The following is a 23,494-nucleotide window of genomic DNA, read 5'->3' on the forward strand; positions in this document are numbered from 1 at the left end:
AAATGAGGTTTATTCTGGCAAGCCAGCAGACAAGACAAAATACACAATAACAAGATACAATACCAACTGGGGACCTGGGGAGCAGACTCCAGCCTCACTGGGTGTAGGGGCCGGCTTCAGGTAGGCTTACCCTGTCTGCTTCTCGTCCAGGATATCAGAGTGCTGAACACACAGCAGCCACTATGAAATATATCTCCAGCTGATCACCATCAGAATCCAAACTCGCTCTGGTACTTTGATCGGCAGTGCTCCTTACCATAGCCCTCGGCGGCAATCCTTTACATTGGAAGGAGCTGCCGGCCAAACAGAGCACGGATTGAGGTTGTGCAACCAATGCCAGGAGGAGGCGGCAGAGGCACTCGAGACCTACATGTCCCAATACTATATCCCCCCCAATATCCACATAAAGCTTCCCTCAGACATACCACTGGTTTGAGGCTTTTTCCCTTAAGTGGTCAAAACCAGCAAAATGTATCTGCCTTGCAAGCGTGCAAACGGGGACAAAAACACACAGCCAGTGTTAGCTGAACAGGCACATAACACTTTACATGTAGCGCCTTGCAAGTGGCTACCTTTATTATGTGAGGCCAGCTACCCCTACTGTCACATCTACCCCTTCAAGAAAAAGGCTCTGGGGTAGTTCAGCCCATCAGGTGACTCTACAGACCTGGAAGTCCTTGAGGTCCATTGGTCACTGGGTATGTTTGGTCGGGAGAGACCGTCCACGTTGTCGTGCTCACTGCCCTTCTTGTGCTGGATCGTGAAATGTAACTCTTGAAGGGTAAGGCTCCAGCGAAGCAATTAACCATTCTCCCCTCGACACCTGCTGTAACTAACTTAAGGGATTGTGATCAATGATCACGGTAAAAGCCCGCCCGTTAACATAGGTCTGGAGCTTCTTCAGTGCCAAGACAATGGCCAAGCACTCCTTCTCTTTTGTGGCATAGGCCACCTCCCGAGGTAGCAGCTCGTGGCTCAGGTAGATGACTGGGTGTTCTCCCCTGTCCTCGCCTTCCTGGCTCAGCACAGCCCCGATGCCATAGGCCGAAGCATCGGTCTGCACTAAGAACCACTTGCTGTAATCGGGAGCGGCCAGGATAGGAGCGCTTGCCAGAGCGGACTTGAGAGCCTGAAATGCCCCCTCACACGCAGGAGACCAGGCTATCAGAACTGAGAGCTGTTTCTTTGTCAAATTGTAGAAAAGGAGGGATCCAATGCGCACTCACATCCAGGTTGGGATATGCAGAGGAAAGAGAACACAATAGTATAATACTGTATGGATTCAATACGAATAAAAGGTGGTAATGCACTCACATTTTATAAGATCAAACAGGCATTTCGGTTAATAAGTTTAACCAAACTGGTGTTGTAGGCTCTCCGATGTCAGGATACTTCTGATGGAATATGGGCTCTCTGACGACAGGATACTCCCGATACCTTGCAGGCTCACAGATGGCAGGATATTCCCAATATATAAAGCAGAGAAAACACAAATAGTGTAATACTGTATATATCAATACTGATTTTAGTCTGTACAGTGAATACACTCACATTGTGTAATGTTGTTATTCGCTTTTTGGTTGTTCAAGTAACAAACTTAGGAGGACTTCTGGAGTCACAGGATACACCCAGCAGGAAAAGGTATAATCTTTATAAGGGCTGCAAAGTATCGGGAGTATCCTGTCGTCAGAGAGCCCATATACCATCAGAAGTATGCTGACATCGGAGAGCCTTCAACACCAGTTTGGTTAAACTTATTAACCGAAATGCCTGTTTGATCTTATAAAATGTGAGTGCATTACCACCTTTTATTCGTATTGAATCCATACAGTATTATACTATTGTGTTCTGTTTCCTTTGCATATCCCAACCTGGATGTGAGTGCGCATTGGATCCCTCCTTTTCTACAAAACTTTTAGTGGTTTAAGAACGAACTCACCTATAACCCTTTGCGGCACCCATCAAGGACATCTACACCCAATATCGGGACTATTAATATCCTTTGTTTCCTGTATCCACAGTATTTTTTGCGCTCGTTTCTTCTATTCGCTATCTTTGTCAAATCGGTCAGGGGCTTGGCCAGGGCGCTATACTGTGACACAAATTTCCTATAGTAGCCAGCGGTACCAAGGAAGGCTAAGACTTGCTTCTTAGTGCAGGGATCAGCCAGTTAACTATCGCCTCCACCCTGGTGGGCTCGGGCTTCAGGTGCCCTCTGCTACCCAATGACTGAGGTATAAGACCACTGCCATTCCGACCTGGCACTTGGTGGGTTTCAACATGAGACTGGCATCCCTTGATCCTATCCAGTGTCTCCCAGGAGATACTGAACATGGCTATGTTATCCAGGTATGCCAGTGCATAGCCCTGCATCCCCTCTAACAATCTGTAGACCAGGCACTGGAAGGTAGCCAGCGCGTTCTTCAACCCGAATGGCATGACCGAGAACTCATACATGCCACTCGGGCTGATGAAAGCCGACTTCTCCTGCACCTCCTATGTCAACGGAATTTGCCAATAACTCCGGGACACATCCATAGTGGTCAGATACCTTGCCCCAGCAAGCTCATCTAAGAGCTCATCCATGCAGGGCATGGGATAAGCATCTGCCACGGTCTGAGCATTGAGTTGCCAGTAGTTCACGCAGAACTGGGTGGTTCCATCGTTCTTAGGCACCAGGACTACTGGCAAATCCCTAGGGTTCTGGGACAGGGCTATTACCCCTAGGGCCAGCATCTCCTCAACTTCCCTTTCAATGCTCTGCTTTACCTCAGCAGAAACCCTATATGCATTTTTGTGGAAGGGTCTGTGATCCCCGGTGTTGAACGGGTGTTCGGTTAGATGGGTCCTGCCCTACTCATTCATAGTGAAAGTGAATCAAGTTTTCTAAGTGGCGCTAACTGTTTTAGTATAAAAAGCTCATTCGTGGAATTTCAAAATGATAATAAATGTGAATACATAAAAATAAATCAAATATTGTGCATAATATAAACGTGCATATAAAAAAATGTATATATATATATATATATATATATATATATATATATATATATATATATACAGTGTTCGACAAATCACCCAAAAATCTACTCGCCCAACCAAAAAATCTACTTGCCACCTAGTCCCGCCCCCAACTCCGCCCCTAGTCCCGCCCCCAACCCCGCTTTAAAATAAAATATATAAATAAAATACATTTAATAAATTCCCAGTCAGAATAACATTCGTTTTTGACATAAATGTATTTATTGTATTACATTATACTACAATTAGTCGTGTGTGTGTGTCTGTCTCTCTCTCTGTGTGTGTGTGGGTGTGCCGCTCTGTGTGTGTGTGTGTGTCTGTCTGTCTGTCTGTCTCTCTCTGTGTGTGTGGGTGTGCCGCTGTCTGTCTCTGTCTCTGTGTGTGTGGGTGTGCCGCTCTCTCTGTGTGTGTGTGGGTGTGCCGCTCTCTCTGTGTGTGTGTGGGTGTGCCGCTCTCTGTGTGTGTGTGTGTGTGTGTGTCTCAATGTTGGATCTAGAAATAAAAGCCAGATGTGAATGACTACATTCCTGAACCCCTTAACCAGTGTCTGGACGTCGGCGCTTCACAGAGAGAGAGACAGACAGACACACACACCCACACACACAGAGAGCGGCACACCCACACACACAGAGAGAGAGACAGACAGACAGACACACACACACAGAGCGGCACACCCACACACACAGAGAGAGAAATAGACAGACACACACACACACACACACAGAGAGCGGCACACCCACACACACACAGAGAGAGAGACACACACACAGAGAGAGAGAAAGAGAGACACACAGAGAAAGAGAGAGAATGAGAGACACACACACAGAGAATGAGAGACAAAGAGAGAGTGCGACAGAGAGCGCGAAGAAGAGAGTGCGAAGAAGAGAGTGCGACAGAGAGAGCGAAGAAGAGAGTGCGACAGAGAGAGCGAAGAAGAGAGTGCGACAGAGAGAGCGAAGAAGAGAGTGCGACAGAGAGCGCGAAGAAGAGAGTGCGACAGAGAGAGGGAAGAAGAGAGTGTGACAGAGAGAGGGAGAGGGCGACAGAGAGGGAGAGGGCAACAGAGAGAGGGAGAGGGCGACAGAGAGAGGGAGAGGGCGACAGAGAGGGAGAGGGCGACAGAGAGAGGGAGAGGGTGACACAGGGAGAGGGTGACACGGAGAGGGTGACACAGGGAGAGGGTGACACAGGGAAAGGGTGACACAGGGAGAGGGTGACACAGGGAGAGGGAGGGTGACACAGGGAGAGGGTGACACAGGGAGAGGGGGAGGGTGACACAGGGAGAGGGGGAGGGTGACACAGAGAGGGGGGGAGGGTGACACAGAGAGAGGGAGAGGGTGATACAGGGAGAGGGAGAGGGTGACACAGGGAGAGGGTGACACAGGGAGAGGGAGACACAGGAAGAGGGAGAGGGTGACACAGGGAGAGGGTGACACAGGGAGAGGGTGACACAGGGAGAGGGTGACACAGGGAGAGGGAGAGGGTGACACAGGGAGAGGGTGATACAGGGAGAGGGTGACACAGGGAGAGGGTGACACAGGGAGAAGGGGAGGGTGACACAGGGAGAGGGGGAGGGTGATACAGGGAGAGGGAGAGGGTGATACAGGGAGAGGGAGAGGATGACACAGGGAGAGGGGGAGGGTGACAGGGAGAGGGAGGGGGAGGGTGACAGCGAGAGGGAGAAGGTGGGTGACACAGAGAGAGGGAGGGTGACACAGGGTGAGGGAGAGGGTGACACAGGGAGAGGGAGAGGATGACACAGGGAGAGGGAGGGTGACACAGGGAGAGGGAGGGTGACACAGGGAGAGGGTGACAGAGGGAGATGGTGGGTGACACAGGGAGAGGGTGACACAGGGAGAGGGTGACACAGGGAGAGGGTGACACAGGGAGAGGGTGAGGGTGACACTGGGAGAGGGAGAGAGGGTGACACACTCAGAGACAGACACTCACTCTCACTCAGACACTCACTCAGACAAACTCACACTCACACACACAGTCTGTCACTCACACACACAAACTCACCCGTAAGGCAGGGGGTTGCACATGGCAGCGGGGGCCTCCGCACGGCAGGAGGGTCTCTGCAAGGGGCCGCGCCCCCTCCAGAGGGGGACGCCGACGCCGCAGTATTCACTAATATTAAGTAGAAGGGCCGGTTAGGGGATTTCCCCTGCTTAGAGCAGGGAGAGGCTCCGGTTAGGGGATTTCCCCTGCTTAGAGCAGGGAGAGGCTCCGGTGAGGGGATTTCCCCTGCATAGAGCAGGGAGAGGCTCCGGTGAGGGGATTTCCCCTGCTTAGAGCAGGGAGAGGCTCCGGTAGGGGATTTCCCCTGCATAGAGCAGGGAGAGGCTCCGGTTAGGGGATTTCCCCTGCTTAGAGCAGGGAGAGGCTCCGGTAGGGGATTTCCCCTGCTTAGAGTAGGGAGAGGCTCCGGGTAGGGGATTTCCCCTGCTTAGAGCAGGGAGAGGCACCGGTTAGGGGATTTCCCCTGCTTAGAGCAGGGAGAGGCTCCGGTACGGGATTTCCCCTGCTTAGAGTAGGGAGAGGCTCCGGGTAGGGGATTTCCCCTGCTTAGAGCAGGGAGAGGCACCGGTTAGGGGATTTCCCCTGCTTAGAGCAGGGAGAGGCTCCGGTTAGGGGATTTCCCCTGCTTAGAGCAGGGAGAGGCTCCGGTGAGGGGATTTCCCCTGCTTAGAGCAGGGAGAGGCTCCGGTTAGGGGATTTCCCCTGCTGGCCATCAGAGCAGGAGAAGAGACTGTCCGTAGAGGCGGCACACCGACGCCGCGTGGGGTGAGGTCAGGAGGCCGGGAGAGATTGGGGTGAGGGGGGGGTGACGGAGGCCGGGAGAGATTGGGGTGAGGGGGGGTGGCGGATGGCCCGATGCGAGGGGGGGGCGGATGGCCCGATGCAAGGGGTGGGCGAGGGCAGATGGCCCGATGCGAGGGGGGGGCAGATGGCCCGATGCGAGGGGGTGACAGATGGCCCTGCAGGGGCCTGTGGCAGACAGAGGCGCGGAAGGGGCTGGCTGTCGGAAGGGGGAGGAGTAGAAGCGCTGAGGAGGGAAAGCATTGCTGAGAGGCGGGGAGGGCACTGCTCAGAGAGCCGGAGGCGGGGTAATCTCCCCCAACAACATGAACCCGCCTCCGGCTTTTTTATTTTTTCCAGCGCGAGCGCGGGAAATTTAAAAAAACACACGTGTGCTGCTTGGGCCAATATTTACTCGCCAGGGGGTTAAATCCACACGCCCCGGCCGTGTAAATGTATAGCATTGTCGAACACTGTATATATATATATACAGATTCGGTGTGCAGCTACAACCCAGACGTGGATTGCTTCTCTCAATCCAAGTGGTATTCTTTTGCTCTTCAGGTTGATGGGGAGCGCATATATAAAAGAAAAAACATATAGCCAATAGTGCAATATGTTTTGGTCTGTAAAGGGTTGAATCTTCCCAATCCCACTAGGAATTTTACTCACAAATTTCAATTTCTCACAATATACGTAAAGGTACCTGTATCTTTCTCAGCAACGCTTCAGGATATGGTGATCAGGGAACGTGTGTAGCCGGAACCTCCATAAGGTAAGTAGAAACCAGACATAGCACAGGCTGATATGGCACTTTTATATATAAAAGAATAATGGAAATACACTCACATGGTGCTAGAGTCGTATAAGCATTTCGATCTAATGATCTATGCCAAACAACCGGAACCTGGAGCATCTCTCCCCCTTCCGTGCCTGGGCTCCGCCGGCGCTTCTCATCTCCGCACTTCCGGAGGTTTGAACAGGAGAGAGCCGTCTGCTACCCGGAAGTACGGTGTTACCATTCATTTCCACACACATTCATAGGGAGGGGGGTCATCTATGGTGTCGGCTTCTTCTGTGAACTTTTCATGTGAGCTAGCGGAGGTAGAAGGGAGATGCTGCTTCTGCTCAAAGTTGCTTGTGTGTGTGTCAGTCTGAGTGTGTGTGTTTGTCAGTCTGAGTGTGTCAGTCTGAGTGTGTCAGTCGGAGTGTGTGTGTGTGTGTGTGTGTCAGACTGTGTGACGATAGCCTACACAGGTCTATTAATATTACACAAAAATAACTGGGTTTGAACTGAACGAGGCTTAAGATATAATAAAGTGATTTTATTCCTTTGGATAGGTGAACACATGAATAATACAGTAACAGACAAGAGGTACACTTACTTAGGGGTTGGGGAATGAGAAGTTTGATGTAGCATTTCTCTTCAGCAATCAGGTAATCATTCAGGTGATATCAGGTAACCATATCAGCAAACGAAGACAAAGGATATAGGGTGGACAGCAGTTTATAAACCTTTTGTCCCTCTATCCTTAACATTAAGTACCTGTGATTGGTTTTCAATTATCTCCAGCCAATCTTTAATGTGGGAACACATTTTAATACATGCCCCCCTGCTAGCTGGCACAGGCGCAGTAGAACTCTGGGGTCTCATTTCTGTAGCCTCACATGTGCAAATGGAATGCCAGCCCATCTACCCATTTGGATCTCTGGCAGGAAAACCTTTGTTGGAAGGTTTTAAATGGGACACTTAAAAACTGCTCTGGTTTGAGCCTTCTCCGCCCTCAAATAAACAGGGAGGGTGATAAAACCCTTTGAACAATACTTAAGTCCTAGACATTGGGTCGCCTCTAGGGCCATCTGCTATCCTGGTATGCAAAGGAATTTCCTCTGGGTCTTTGTCCATACCTTGGGACACAGTATTAAACATAAAACATAAACGTATTAAAATATACGGTTCCGTTGGGTCTAGCAGGTCCAAACTTCCCAGTTCTCATTGCCGGAACTGGGACACCATATGGTCCAAAAAGAGACTTGCTACGACCTTCGGAACCGGAGATACACAAATGCACCTTAAATCATTTTTCACTTTAATACAAAAATCTCCGCTAAAAAAGAAATCTCAGCTTTTCACTAAATCCTCATGAAAACAACGGGCTTCTCCGCCATAGACTTTCAATGGTAAATTGCCACCATTGAAGTCAATGGAGTTTCTCCGCCATTGAAGTCTATGGGAAAAGTCCCGAACTTTCAAGGGGGTCCATACTCCGTCGTGTTGGTCCAGGAGGGTCAAGGATGGTTCTGTAGTGATGCCGGAGCAGTGACTGCAGATACCCCGAACCTTGATCCGCTGGGCCCTCCGGAACCGGAGATATGGAGTACCAAATTTCAGCTTTTTCCACTTAGTCATTTTTCTGAGCCGTTTCTGCCGCCGCCGGCAAAGCCTATGGTGCGACCCGCTCTATCTGGTTCGACCCTTATCGGGGGTCCAGGATTCGGGGACCCGGTTGTGGTCGAGTGGGGGGAAGCCTAGGAACTAGGGGCAAAAAGAATTTTATTCCTAGGGGCCCTAGAACTGTTTATTCCCACGTCACTTGACGTTGACCTTGACTTGTAAGTGATCAAAGCTCTCCTATTGAAAATGTATCCGCTTTGCGGTTTGCGGTCTGGACGGCAGCCAACTTGTTCTTCGAAAGTTACCTCGAGGAATCTCCATTGAAGTCAATGGGCCCATTGACTTTCAATGGGAAACCGCCGCTCTCCCTCTCGGACGCCACCTGCTCGTCTTTACAGGAAACAGGACTAAAACAACAAGATTCTCCATTAGAATGCATTGAGCCCTAATGGCGGCCAATGGGGACTTGCAAAATGGTGCCTGAAAAGGCGGGAAAATTACACAAAGAGCTATAATCATTAAAGGACTATTAACCCTTGTGCTCCCGGATGGATTCTAGTGTGTGTGTGATGCGGACACTGATTAAACCAGACATTACAATGGAACAGGGGAACAGGGGAAAATACATTTACAGGTTATAACAAGGGTTAAATCACTGTTCTGGGTCTAAGCCCAGTTAACCCTTTGACTCCCGGGTGAGGTCAGGGGATGGCCAAATGGGGTGTAACCCCTTTAATCCCGGGAAACCCCCTTTCTCCCTCTACACCTCCCCTTCTTATTGGGTGACCTGTGGCCCACTGGCCCTAACGGGGAGTGGGGCACTGCTGGCACCATTAATGAACTCAGTCTCAGAGGGATAGTCCTGGCGTGAAAGTCCCTCCGCATTGCTGTTTTCACTGCCCTTCTTGTGTTGAATGGTAAATTCAAATTCTTGCAAAGCCAAGTTCCATCTCAGCAGTTTGGCATTTTCCCCTGATACCCTATGTAGCCAACTCATGGGGTTGTGGTCTGTGATGACCGTGAAAACCCTCCCATAGACATAGGGCTGGAGCTTTTTGAGTGCCCACACAATGGCCAAGCACTCCTTCTCAATGGTGGCATATGCCACTTCCCTGGGGAGCAGTTTGTGACTTGGATACACCACAGGGTGCTCTTTGCCGTCGTCCCCCACCTGGCTCAACACAGCCCCCACACCAAAGTCTGAGGCATCAGTTTGTATAAGGAAATGCTTGGTATAGTCTGGGGCAGCCAGTATAGGGGCTCCTGCAAGCGCAGTTTTCAGGGCCTGGAAAGCAGTTTCACAGGCAGGAGACCAGGTAATAAGCACAGGCAGTTGCTTCTTGGTCAGATCAGTCAGGGGTTTGGCCAGGGCACTGTACTGTGGGACAAATTTCCTATAGTACCCTGCGGTGCCCAAAAATGCCATGACCTGTGTGGGATTCCCAGGAATTACTAAAGACAGCAATGTCATCTAAGTAAGCCCTGGCATAGCTCTGCATCCCTTCCAGTAACCTATTGACCAGGCATTGGAAGGTAGCCGGGGCATTCTTCATCCCAAATGGCATCACCAAAAACTCATAGAGGCCACTTGGAGTGATGAATGCTGACTTCTCCCTAGCCTCCAGGGTCAGGGGGATTTGCCAGTAACCTTTACTCAAATCCATGGTGGTCAGATACTTTGCCCCCGCGAGTTCATCTAGTAACTCATCCATGCGGGGCATGGGGTAAGCATCTGACACCGTCCCAGCGTTGAGCAACCGGTAGTCCACACAAAACCTGGTGGTCTTGTCCTTCTTAGGCACTAGGACTACTGGACTTGCCCAAGGGCTCTGGGACGGAGTAATTACCCCTAGGGTCAGCATCTCCTCAATCTCTCTCTCCATACTTGTCTTGACCTCTGCTGACACTCTATAAGCGTGCTTATGCAGAGAATGCAGGTCCCCTGTGTGTACTGGGTGTTTGGTGAGATGTGTGGTCCCTGGCATGTCAGTGAAGAGGGCGCTGAACTGAGCTAGCATGTCCCTGGCTTCTACCTTCTGCCTAGCACTCAACTATGCCCCTATCTCTACCTGCTCAACAGTGTTTCCTTGCTTTGCCTCCCCTAGGAGATCAGGCAGAGCATTGCTCGCCGGATCCTCCAGCAGTGGGCTACAAATGGCCAGCACTGCTCCCATACTCGGTGCTCTGTACTCTTTCAACATGTTGATGTGGTATGTCTTGTGCCTCTCAGGCGCTACCTGTACAACATAGTTGCACTCATTCACCTTTCGGATAACCGAGTACGTCCCGACCAGGCAGCCATCAGCTTGTTCTCTCGAGTGGGTTTGAGAACAAGTACCTGCTGTCCTGGGATACATTCTCTGCTACGGGCCTGCTGGTCATACCATTGCTTTTGCTTGGTCTGAGCAGCCCTGAGGTGGTCCTGGGCCACCCCCATGAGCATCTCTAACCGGTCTCTGAGATCTACCACATACTGGATCACTGAAGCATCAGTAGCAGTAGTCTCCCCTTCCCATCCCTCACGAAATAGGTCCAGAGGTCCACGTACCCTGCGGCCATATAGTAGCTCGAAGGGGGAGAAGCCTGTAGATTCTTGCGGTACCTCTCAGTAGGCAAACAGCAAGTGCTGCAGGTGAATCTCCCAGTCTTTCCCCTCCGCCTCTATAAAGGTCCGAAGCATCTGCTTCAGGGTCCCGTTAAACCTCTCACATAATCCATTTGTCTGGGGATGGTAAGGGGTAGTGCGCCGGTGCTGTACACCACACGCATCCCAGAGACAATGTAACAGTTCACTCATGAACTGCGACCCCTGATCAGTTAGGATCTCACTAGGGAAACCTACCCTAGCAAAAATGTTCAGCAAAGCTGCTGCCACTGTCTTGGCACTTATGGTGCCAAGCGCTACTGCCTCAGGGTACCGGGTGGCAAAATCCACCACCGTGAGGATGTAGCGCTTCCCTGACCTGCTAGGAATCATGAGGGGTCCTATCAAGTCCATCGCTACCTTCTGGAAGGGTTCCCCTATTATCGGTAGGTGTCTCAGGGGTGCCTTCACACGGTCGCCCGCCTTACCTACTCGCTGGCAGGCATCACAAGAGTGGCAGAAATTGCTCGCATCTCGGGATGCCCCCGGCCAGTAGTAACGCTGCAATAACCGGGCTCGCGTCCTGGTGACCCCCTGATGTCCCGCTAATGGAATAGACCCGTAACAATTGCTGTCGGTACCCCTGGGGCACTACTAGCTGTCGCTTACCGGTCAATCCCTCCTCTATCCCCGGGTACCCTTCTTCTCTGTATAGGAGTCCCTTATACCATAGGCAGCGTTCAGTGCCTTCCCCTGCCTGAGATTCGGACGCCCGAAGTCTCACGCCGGCCAGGGTAGGGTCTGCCTTCACTGCCTCCCTAAACTGGGCTCCTAAGTCTGGCCACCCCCAGTCATGTCATTGTCAGGGGACAAGGTAAGGGGGAACAGTAAGTCAGCCTGTGGTTGCAACTGATCCTGGCTTACCTCCCCGGGCTCCTCTGTGCCCTCCGCTAACGTTGGTCCCAAAGGCTGGGGGACTGGAGCGGCCGCCGCCGGCATTGCCGTGGTCTGGCTCCGGGAAACCGCCATAGAAAAGCAAATGTGTGGTGCAGCAAACTAGAGCCTTTTGAAACAAAAATAACTTGAAAAAGAGCTTGCGCTCGAAACGCGTTGGTGGCGGGTCTGGTACCCCACAATGTTGTTGTATTTTTTCTGTAGAATCCATTAAATTCACTTTTTATGGGAATTAGCTCTCTTTACTAATCCTTATTGCTGATCCTGTGTGGTTGCCTGTGCCTGGTTTTTCCTATCTGCATACTTCCGGGTAACCGCCGCCACTGCAGCGGGCTGGGGCACACGGTCGTAGGTGCAGGTCATCGGTCCCAGGTCGTTGCCCAAAAGAATTTCAGCATCCAAACCGGGTAAAACCCCCACCTCCCGCACACCCTTGCCCACCGCCCCAATCAAAAAAGATGTGGGCCACCTGCAGGAAACGTGGCTCTACGTCGGCCACAGTGATCTGCATCCCAGGGCCTGGGAGCAATTCCTCTGGCCTGACCATATCAGGTCGGACCAGGGTCACTGCAGCTCCTGAATCAAGCAAGCCGACTGCTTGCCGGTCACCGATTGTGACCGGGGTGAGATGTTTGCTCCGGCCGTCCGTCTGTCTGCTGCAGGTCTGCGCTGAGATGTCCTCCACTCCTGGCTGTAGGCACCGATGAAACCGGGATAGGGGTGACATGGGACGTCTCGCTGGGAGTTGTTTCCATGACCGGTCCTGGTTCTTTGGTGGAAGCCACCCGCACGCGGGCTACCGGCTTCACAGCTGGGGTGCGTTGCCCTCGATAGGGTCCGTTGGAACGCAGGGGTTCCGGGCAATTTGGTCTGAGGTGACCAGTGCTGTTGCAATTGTAGCACCGGCGCTCATGCCGGAGCTCTCCCGCCTTCTGTGACCCGCTGCCCGCAGGCGGCTTTTGGGTCCACTGGGGTGTACTCACAGCTTTCTTGGCCGGCACCGGCATGATCGGCGCTTTGGCTGGCGCCTTGGTGGTCATCTGGTAACGTTTGACCACATAGTCATCTGCCATCCTCGCCGCCTCGGTGTAGGTCTTGGGCTTTTTTTCATACACAAAAGCCCTCACTGCCGGCGGGCACTGCTGCATGAGCTGCTCCTGAAATATGAGGTCCAGCAGGCGTTGGTAGGTCCTGGCCTCAGCGCCCTCCACCCAGTGTAACCCGTACAAAGCCATGCGGGTCACATAAGTGACATAGGTCTCCTGAGGGTGCCTCTCCTCCAGCTGGAACTTACCCCGGTAAGCTTCAGGGGTAAAACCATGCTGAAACAGCAAAAGTTCTTTCAGGTGGTCATAGTCATCAGCATACTCCTCTGTAAGCGCCATCAATGTCTGCTTAGCCAAGCCGGAGAGTAGCGGGTCCAGGCGTGCAACCCAATGCTGGGGGAGCACCTTGTACCGCCAGCACTGCGTTTCAAAGTTCCTTAAAAACATGTCAATCCGATCAGTGCCCTCCACATACTTGTTGAGACTATGCTTGTCCAGTTGGAGGTCATCTTTGGGGGGTCGGACCGGGGGGCAATAAGCGGGTCTGTTCACTGCCATAGAGATAAACTGTAGCCGCTCCTCCGCTGTCCTTCGGTCTCCCCACGTTGTAATCAGTGCCAACATTTCAGGGATAAACGGACTGGTAGCCGCAGCTGTCATTACCCCTCCTGCTGCACTCCTTCCCGGGAGGTGCACTTGTTCCCTCCCCGGGATTCTGCCGCCCCGGCACTGGATTCAGTCCCTGATCTCCGGGCGGTGGTATAAGGGCAAGCTGAGCTGTCTCCAGAGCCTCTGGATGCTCGGCTTCATAGGCTGTGATTGCGGCAACCATGTCCTCAACCTCCTGGTCTGCATATTCCAGCCCATAGTCACGGCACTTTTCTTTTAGCTGAGTTCTAGTTCTCAGGTAAGAGATGCTCTCCTCTTCACTCATGTTTCTGGGTCGCAGCATTGAGGTGGTGTGACAACTTGCGTTACTTGTTGCACTACGGTGTGTTCAATATCTTTAGTCCCAGGAACTTGCAATTACCATCAAGTTCCCACTGGATCACAGTACCCCGCAGAATACTGTAATCCAGGTCCAGTTCAGTCCCGCCAGCTGCCACCAATTTTATTAATATGCCTGTGACGATAGCCTACACAGGTCTATTAATATTACACAAAAATAACTGGGTTTGAACTGAACGAGGCTTCAGATATAATAAAGTGATTTTATTCCTTTGGATAGGTGAACACACGAATAATACAGTAACAGACAAGAGGTACACTTACTTAGGGGTTGGGGAATGAGAAGTTTGATGTAGCATTTCTCTTCAGCAATCAGGTAATCATTCAGGTGATATCAGGTAACCATATCAGCAAACGAAGACAAAGGATATAGGGTGGACAGCAGTTTATAAACCTTTTGTCCCTCTATCTTTAACATTAAGTACCTGTGATTGGTTTTCAATTATCTAAAGCCAATCTTTAATGTGGGAACACATTTTAATACATGCCCCCCTGCTAGCTGGCACAGGCGCAGTAGAACTCTGGGGTCTCATTTCTGTAGCCCCACATGTGCAAATGGAATGCCAGCCAGTCTACCCATTTGGGTCTCTGGCAGGAAAACCTTTGTTGGAAGGTGTTAAATGGGACACTTAAAAACTGCTCTGGTTTAAGCCTTCTCCGCCCTCAAATAAACAGGGAGGGTGATAAAACCCTTTGAACAATACTTAAGTCCTAGACATTGGGTCGCCTCTAGGGCCATCTGCTATCCTGGTATGCAAAGGAATTTCCTCTGGGTCTTTGTCCATACCTTGGGACACAGTATTAAACATAAAACATAAACGTATTAAAATATCCGGTTCCGTTGGGCCTAGTAGGTCCAAACTTCCCAGTTCTCATTGCCGGAACTGGGACACCATATGGTCCAAAAAGAGACTTGCTACGACCTTCGGAACAGGAGATACACAAATGCACCTTAAATCATTTTTCACTTTAATACAATAATCTCAGCTAAAAAAGAAATCTCAGCTTTTCACTAAATCCCCATTGAAAACAACGGGCTTCTCTGCCATAGACTTTCAATGGTAAATTGACGCCATTGAAGTCAATGGGGTTTCTCCGCCATTGAAGTCTATGGGAAAAGTCCCGAACTTTCAAGGGGGTCCATACTCCGTTGGGTTGGTCCAGGGGGGTCAAGGATGGTTCTGTAGTGATGCCGGAGCAGTGACTGCAGATACCCCGAACCTTGGTCCGCTGGGCGCTCCGGAACCGGAGATATGGAGTACCAAATTTCAGCTTTTTCCACTTAGTCATTTTTCTGAGCCGTTTCTGCCGCCGCCGGCAAAGCCTATGGCGCGACCCGCTCTATCTGGTTCGACCCTTATCGGGGGTCCAGGATTCGGGGACCCAGTTGTTGTCGAGTGGGGGGAAGCCTAGGAACTAGGGACAAAAAGAATTTTATTCCTAGGGGCCCTAGAACTGTTTATTCCCACGTCACTTGACGTTGACCTTGACTTGTAAGTGATCAAAGCTCTCCTATTGAAAATGTATCCGCTTTGCGGTTTGCGGTCTGGACGGCAGCCAACTTGTTCTTCGAAAGTTACCTCGAGGAATCTCCATTGAAGTCAATGGGCCCATTGACTTTCAATGGGAAACCGCCGCTCTCCCTCTCGGACGCCACCTGCTGGTCTTTACAGGAAACAGGACTAAAACAACAAGATTCTCCATTAGAATGCATTGAGCCCTAATGGCGGCCAATGGGGACCTGCAAAATGGTGCCTGAAAAGGCAGGAAAATTACACAAAGAGCTATAATCATTAAAGGACCATTAACCCTTGTGCTCCCGGATGGATTCTAGTGTGTGTGATGCGGACACTGATTAAACCAGACATTACAATGGAACAGGGGAACAGGGGAAAATACATTTACAGGTTATAACAAGGGTTAAATCACTGTTCTGGGTCTTAGCCCAGTTAACCCTTTGACTCCCGGGTGAGGTCAGGGGATGGCCAAATGGGGTGTAACCCCTTTAATCCCGAGCCACCCCCTTTCTCCCTCTACAGACTGACTGTGTGTGTGTAAGACTGACTGTGTGTGTGTGTGTGTGTGTGTGTGTGTGTGTGTGTGTGTGTGTCAGACTGAGTGTGTGTGTGTATGTGTGTCAGAATGACTGTGTGTGTAGGTGTGTCAGTCTGAGTGTGTGTGTGTGTGTCAGTCTGAGTGTGTGTGTCAGTCTGAGTGTGTGTGTCAGACTGAGTGTGTGTGTCAGACTGAGTGTGTGTCAGACTGAGTGTGTGTGTCAGACTGAGTGTGTGTCAGACTGTGTGTGTGTGTGTGTGTCTGTCAGACTGAGTGTGTGTGTATGTGTGTCAGAATGACTGTGTGTGTGTCAGTCTGAGTGTGTGTGTGTGTGTGTGTGTGTGTGTGTGTGTGTGTGTGTGTGTGTCAGACTGTGTGTGTGTGTGTGTGTCAGAGAGGGGGAGAGAGGATGAGAGAGGGGGAGAGTAGAGAGAAGGAGAGGTAGAGGGATAAAGGAAGAGGAGAGAGGAGAGGAGCGAGAGAGGGGAAGGACAGGACAGAGGAGGGACAGGAGAGAGGTAGAGAGAGAAGGAGGGGGAGTGGAGAGGGAATAGAAGAGAGAGAGGAGAGATGGAAAGGGGGAGGGGAGAGAGAATGAGGTAGAGGAGAGAGGTAGAGGTAGAGAGGTAGAGGGAGAAAGAAAGAGGAGAGAGAAGGAGAGGAGACAAAAGGAGGGAGGGAGGGAGAGAGGAGGGGAGGGAAGAGAGGAGAGGGGGGGAGAAGAGAGGGAGAGAGATGTAGAGAGAGAATGAGGGAAAGGAGGTAGAGAGGAAGAGGAGAGAGGGGAGAGAGGACAGAGGGGGACAGGAGAGAGAAGGAGGAGAGAGGAGAGGTAGAGAGAGGGGAGAGAGGAGGGGATAGAAGAGAGGGGGAGAGGAGAGAGAGATGTGGAGAAAGAATGAGGGAGAGGAGAGAGGTAGAGAGAAAGAGGAGAAAGGAGAGGAGACAGGAGGGAGAGGGGAGAGAGGACAGAGGAGGGACAGGAGAGAGAAGGAGAGGAGAGAAGGAGAGGTAGAGGGAGAGAGGGAGAAAGGAGGGGGAGAGAGGAGAGGGGAGAGATGTAGAGGAGAGAGGTAGAATGGAAGAGGAGGAGGGGTAGAGGAGAGAGAATGAGGGAGAGGGGGAGAGAGGTAGAAAGGAAGAGGAGAGAGAGAAGGAAAGGAGACAGAAGGAGGGAGAGGAGGGAGAAAGGTAGAGGAGAGAGAAGGGGGGAGAGGAGGGGGAGAGAAATCGATTGATCAGTGGGGGATGATGTGAGATGCATGGGGGGGGGTGATGTTTAAACCAAAATCATTACAAAATATATACACATTATTTATTCAAAAGTATGAGTTAATGATTATTTATTCCCCCCACTGCTTTACACGTCTATTCTGTGATTTACCCGTCAAATATGTCATCCAGATGGGGGTTCCCCGAAATGTTACAAAATACTTAAAGGGTTCCTCCAAACAAAAAAGGTTGTGAATCACTGGCTTGGGGGATGGAAGAGCGAGTCTGCGGAGGGAGAGACACCCCACTACCGGCTCTCCTCCTCCCCCCCACACCGTGCAGCAGCTGCTGCGGAGGGAGAGACACCCCACTACCGGCTCTCCTCCTCCCCCCCACACCGTGCAGCAGCAGCTGCGGAGGGAGAGACACCCCACTACCGACTCTCCTCCTCCCCCCCACACCGTGCAGAAGCTGCGGAGGGAGAGACACCCCACTACCGACTCTCCTCCTCCCCCCCACACCGTGCAGCAGCTGCGGAGGGAGAGACACCCCACTACCGACTCTCCTCCTCCCCCCCCCACACCGTGCAGCAGCTGCGGAGGGAGAGACACCCCACTACCGACTCTCCTCCTCCCCCCACACTGTGCAGCAGCTGCGGAGGGAGAGACACCCCACTACCGACTCTCCTCCTCCCCCCCCACACCGTGCAGCAGCTGCGGAGGGAGAGACACCCCACTACCGACTCTCCTCCTCCCCCCCACACCGTGCAGCAGCAGCTGCGGAGGGAGAGACACCCCACTACAGACTCTCCTCCTCCCCCCCACACCGTGCAGCAGCTGCGGAGGGAGAGACACCCCACTACCGACTCTCCTCCTCCCCCCCACACCGTGCAGCAGCTGCGGAGGGAGAGACACCCCACTACCGACTCTCCTCCTCCCCCCCACACCGTGCAGCAGCTGCGGAGGGAGAGACACCCCACTACCACCTCTCCTCCTCCCCCCCCCCACACCGTGCAGCAGCTGCGGAGGGAGAGACACCCCACTACCGACTCTCCTCCTCCCCCCCACACCGTGCAGCAGCTGCGGAGGGAGAGACACCCCACTACCGACTCTCCTCCTCCTCCCCACACCGTGCAGCAGCTGCGGAGGGAGAGACACCCCACTACCGACTCTCCTCCTCCTCCCCACACCGGGCAGCAGCTGTGGAGGAGGGCACCTGCTCCGCAGTGGAGAGGGAGCCACGCAGGACCCTGACAGGGTGGGCAGGAGGGCCCTGGGACACCATCAGGCCTGTCACTCAGTCACTGAGTGACACTTAATCCCAGCATCATTGGTCTCCCTGACTTCAATACATGTTGTTGTATGATTAACTTTTGCAGACACCCCCCCCCCATGATCTGTGCCCCATAAAATGACTCAGTGTGATCTAAGCTGTCAGACCGTCCCTCATGCATCTCAAGTTGTCACTTCTTGCAGCTGATTGTCATTCTTGTTTAGCATCATTGGTGATGGATTTCGGTACAGGTAGTATTTGGAGTATTTGTATTCAATTTGCAATTTTTTACTTCAGGAAGACTAAGTCGCACTCACTCAGTTAATTGAACTTGACTGCCGTGTCTGCGGTCCTGTCAAGTGTCACTCACTTGAACTGAGTGCCACTCAAGTTTAACACTTGTCTTTGGAGCCTTCAGTAGGATTTTGCTTGAGTGTGGGTCAGGGAGAGTGTGGGTCAGGGAGAGTGTGGGTCAGGGAGAGTGTGGGTCAGGGAGAGTGTGGGTCAGGGAGAGTCTTGAGTCAGGGAGAGTCTGAGTCAGGGAGAGTGAGAGTGGGGGTCAGGGAGAGTCTGAGAGTGGGGGTCAGGGAGAGTCTGAGAGTGGGGGTCAGGGAGAGTCTGAGAGTGGGGGTCAGGGAGAGTCTGAGTCTGGGTCAGGGAGAGTGGGTCAGGGAGAGTGTGAGTCTGAGAGTGTGGGTCTGAGAGTCAGAGTGTGGGTCTGAGAGTGTGGGTCTGAGAGTGTGGGTCTGAGAGTCAGAGTGTGGGTCTGAGAGTCAGAGTGTGGGTCTGAGAGTGTGGGTCTGAGAGTGTGGGTCTGAGAGTGTGGGTCTGAGAGTCAGAGTGTGGGTCTGAGAGTCTGAGTGTGGGTCTGAGAGTGTGGGTCTGAGAGTCAGAGTGTGGGTCTGAGAGTGTGGGTCTGAGAGTCAGAGTGTGGGTCTGAGAGTGTGGGTCTGAGAGTCAGAGTGTGGGTCTGAGAGTGTGGGTCTGAGAGTCTGAGTGTGGGTCTGAGAGTGTGGGTCTGAGAGTGTGGGTCTGAGAGTCAGAGTGTGGGTCTGAGAGTGTGGGTCTGAGAGTCAGAGTGTGGGTCTGAGAGTGTGGGTCTGAGAGGGTGAGTTATTTAAATGTTTGACCAAATATAGCAGGGTAATTTTTAAGTTGATAATTTTGGATGGCCCTCGAATGATTTTATAAATATCAAAATGGCCCTTGGCAGAAAAAAGGTTCCCCACCCCTGTTTTAGAGGATGAAACATACAGGACAGTGCTTTTTGACACCCCCTCCATTACATTTAGAAGATCTCAAAAATCTGTCAGACTCTTTGGTACACAGCCTCTACAAAACACCTGCAATGACAACTTGGATGACCAATACTACAACAGGCACCTTCAAATGTGGAGCCTGTAGAGCTTGCAACTTTATTAGCTCTAAAAACGTTTCAGAATGCTGATGGTTCAAAAACATACAGGATAAAAGAATTTTTAACTGTAAAACATGTGGCGTGGTTTATCTAGCAACTTGCAAATGTAGGCTGATGTATGTTGGCAAAACATCACGCCAACTGCGTCGCCGCATTTTAGAACATGCCAGCACCATTAGGAATAGTGCAGACACTCCCTTAGCACGACATGTTAACTTGTTACACCGGGGGGACATAACATCGGTCCATTTTCAAGGCATTGAACATGTCTCTCTGGGACTTCGTGGAGGGGACATTGACAATGCCCTATTAAGGAAAGAGGCAAGATGGATCTTTAACCTGGGAACGCAATTCCCTAATGGGTCAAATGAGGATTTCAACTACACTGCGTTCCTATAGTAACATCTAGAGTGTCACTTTCCTATGATAATGCCATTTAATATGGAGCTGTATTGCAATATGATCTTGCCTTATTATAAATCTGACATAAGCTAAGACAATTACAAAGATCAAATGCATTGTTAATAATTATACATCATGTAATCTGATATTGTGCTGTGGGGTGTATACTTCTGCCATAATACATAATGTTGGCATTCCATCAAATACAGCAACATGCCAGATATAATAACACAAACTAGCAATAGTGTTACACAATGTGTATAGTATTTGAGTAGAGACAAAATTGTGTCAAATACTGCAACATGCCAGAAATAAAGTCACAGCAGCCATTGGGTTTCTTTATATAATTTTTATTATAATACTTACCTTGTTTTTAGATAGTAGGTTATCCCAGGTATGAGGCAGCATTCATATCACTTTAAATGCAGCTCACTGTTCTGCCAGGCTCCAGGCATGGAGTTTACTCCTATCTGGTGACGTCAATACATTACCATGGCAACCGTGGGCTTGAAATAGCAGACCTCTGCAGGGAACCTCCTACCCCCGAAGAAGTTCCGTCCTCTAGGAACGAAACGCGCGTCGGGATGACGTCACAGTGACGTCAGTTGCGTGACGAACACATAGGTGTTCAGTCCTTGTCTGCAGCGGTACAGCTACTTAGATCAGTTTTAAACTATGATGTGGGCCACTGATGTGGATCCCACTAGCAAGTAAGAGGTGGATTTAGGGTGTTTAGTATTGGCTCCATAGAATTGCAGGAGCGAGTGATCAACAGTGACTACGGTCACACTTATGGTCACTATACACACCGGACGTACAGTATCTGTGAGTAGATCCATTGTTTAATTACTGGTGTGCTCCACTACGGGGACCTCTCCATTAGCTTATGAGACAAATTACTTTCCACCATGTCTCAGTAAGCAGTTTAAATCGGAGTTACCATTGCTGCAGTGGCATAAGATGCCTTTAACATAGGGCATCACTCAGCATATAAGAACTTTGATCACTCAATCAGATAGGATCATTCCTTACCCTTCCCAGTCCCTGTGGGGACTTACCTCTATGATCTAAGTGTGTGTATCTACGCTTGCATATTTGGCATTGATATATATATGCCATCTGACAATAGTAAAACCTTACACGGTTTTCCTCCAGCGCAACTCTTTAGGTTTTAACTAGTTCATATGTTTACCTTTGCTTTAATAATACAATTATTTGTTGTATATATTAGTAGAGTTGAGTGCATCAATTAGGGATATTTCCTCTCCTATACACTCTCATATACCATTATCCCTTATAGCACCTCTCTAGGAAGTTATTATCTATAGATGAGCAGGAACCTTCCCCCCCTTCCCCTCCCTTCACAAAATAATCTATTATCCCTATCTGGATAATAGTTATTTTGCACATTATTTTACTGTATGTATTGAATGTTTAGGCCAGGTTTGTTTTTTTTTACATTCAGGGTTGGTTTCTTGGTTCTGCGTGAGACCTCTGCGGTCTCCTTGGGTATCTCACGGGTATCAGGCTGGTGGTTCCACGGGTGACACCTGCGGGGATGAAGCGTTGGCCTCACATCTGTGGGGGCACCGCAGACCCGTAGTCTGCGGGGAAGAACCGGTGGTCCCACATCCGTGGGGGCACCGCGGACACATAGGTGCGGGGATGAAGCGGTGGTCCCACATCCGTGGGGGCACCGCAGACCCGTAGTGAGCACTCGTGAGTTCCCCAGACTCCCGTGAGAACCACCCGAGCCTCGCAGACACCTGTGGGTCTGACCCGGGGCTCCCAGACATCCGCGGGCCTACTGTGGGGACCCAATTGTGGCCCACAGTGCCCCAAGGAGACCACCTGGGGGCCATGGCGCTTGGCGGGACCCACCAACAGGCCTCCAGAACCTGTGTGAAACAAGTTGCTGGTACCCTGTAGGTCTGTCAGGTGACCCGCCAGGCCCGCCGGGGACTCGCATGGGGCTGGGGTATGAACCCTGAATGTTAAAGGATAAATCATGTATTTATGGGGGAGCACAGGGGGTGGGTAATGTATTTAATAAATAGAATGATGCTTATTGTGGGGCAGTGTATTGTTTTTATTGTGGGTACTGGGGGTGGGGGGAGGGGGTATTGGCCCCAAGGGTATGTGGGTAGGCCTCCCTTGTGGGTAGTGGGTGAGGGTGGTTAGGCCTCACGGGGTGGGGAGGTTAGTGTGGGAGGGTATGTAGGCGTCCTGAGTGGTGGGTGAGGGTGGGTTAACCCCTTAATGACTGTAGCGGTTAATAACCGCTATGGTGATTAAGGGGTTAGGGGACATTACATTGGATGTTTTCTTGTGTCTGTTTTGCAGCACCGGAGGGGCATGGGCAGGATGAAGATGAGGATGGCCTTCATCGTGGCAGCCGGACATGGGTGAGTACTATATGTATTTAATGTATTGATTGGTGTTTATGTATTTAAAATGGGCACATTCACTATTAACCATTTGTGGATAATAGTCATTGTGCCCATTAATGTACTGTATGTGTTAAGGGGGGGGTTATTTATTTAGAAGTATGTATGTTTTTTGACATTAGTTTGGGGGGGGGGCACATAGTTGGTACTGCAGGCCTGTGGGTAACACCCGAGAGCCCCCGCCGGCCTATAGTATCATTGATGTGCATATATGTGTATGTTAGGGGTTATAGGGGTTGTTGGGGTACTATATATATATATAATAGAAGAAAAAAGCGCCCAATCCTAGTGCATTACTGTGCAAAAAATAGTTTAATTCCCAATAAAAGGCTCATAAAATGAACTCACAAACATAAAGGATAAAAAAGCATTGTATGAGTAATACTCATGCTCCAACATATTACTCATACAATGCTTTTTTATCCTTTATGTTTGTGAGTTCATTTTATGAGCCTTTTATTGGGAATTAAACTATTTTTTTGCACAGTAATGCACTAGGATTGGGCGCTTTTTTCTTCTATGTTCTATGCAGGTGGAGAGGGAGGTCGTTGTGGCCTTTAAAGAAGCAGCCTTTTTCCTATCACTGCTTTTCTGTTTCTTGTAATTTTTTGGACTTCATTTGGACTTCAAAGGATTTGTGACAAATGGTTGTTATCGGGTCCCCAGCACATCTTTTTATTGCTATATATGCATTTGGTGAACGAATTGATTGCACAGTTAAATATTATTATTGTCATTTAGGTTTTTTTTATACATTTATACATTTTCTGATCATTTATTATTATATTATAGCTGTCACACCATACCCAAGCGCTGTCCTTTTCTGTGTATATATATATATATATATATATATATATATATATATATATATAAAGCAAC

This window comes from Ascaphus truei, chromosome 19 (genome assembly GCF_040206685.1).
Source record: "Ascaphus truei isolate aAscTru1 chromosome 19, aAscTru1.hap1, whole genome shotgun sequence".
In the NCBI taxonomy this organism is placed as follows: domain Eukaryota; kingdom Metazoa; phylum Chordata; class Amphibia; order Anura; family Ascaphidae; genus Ascaphus; species Ascaphus truei.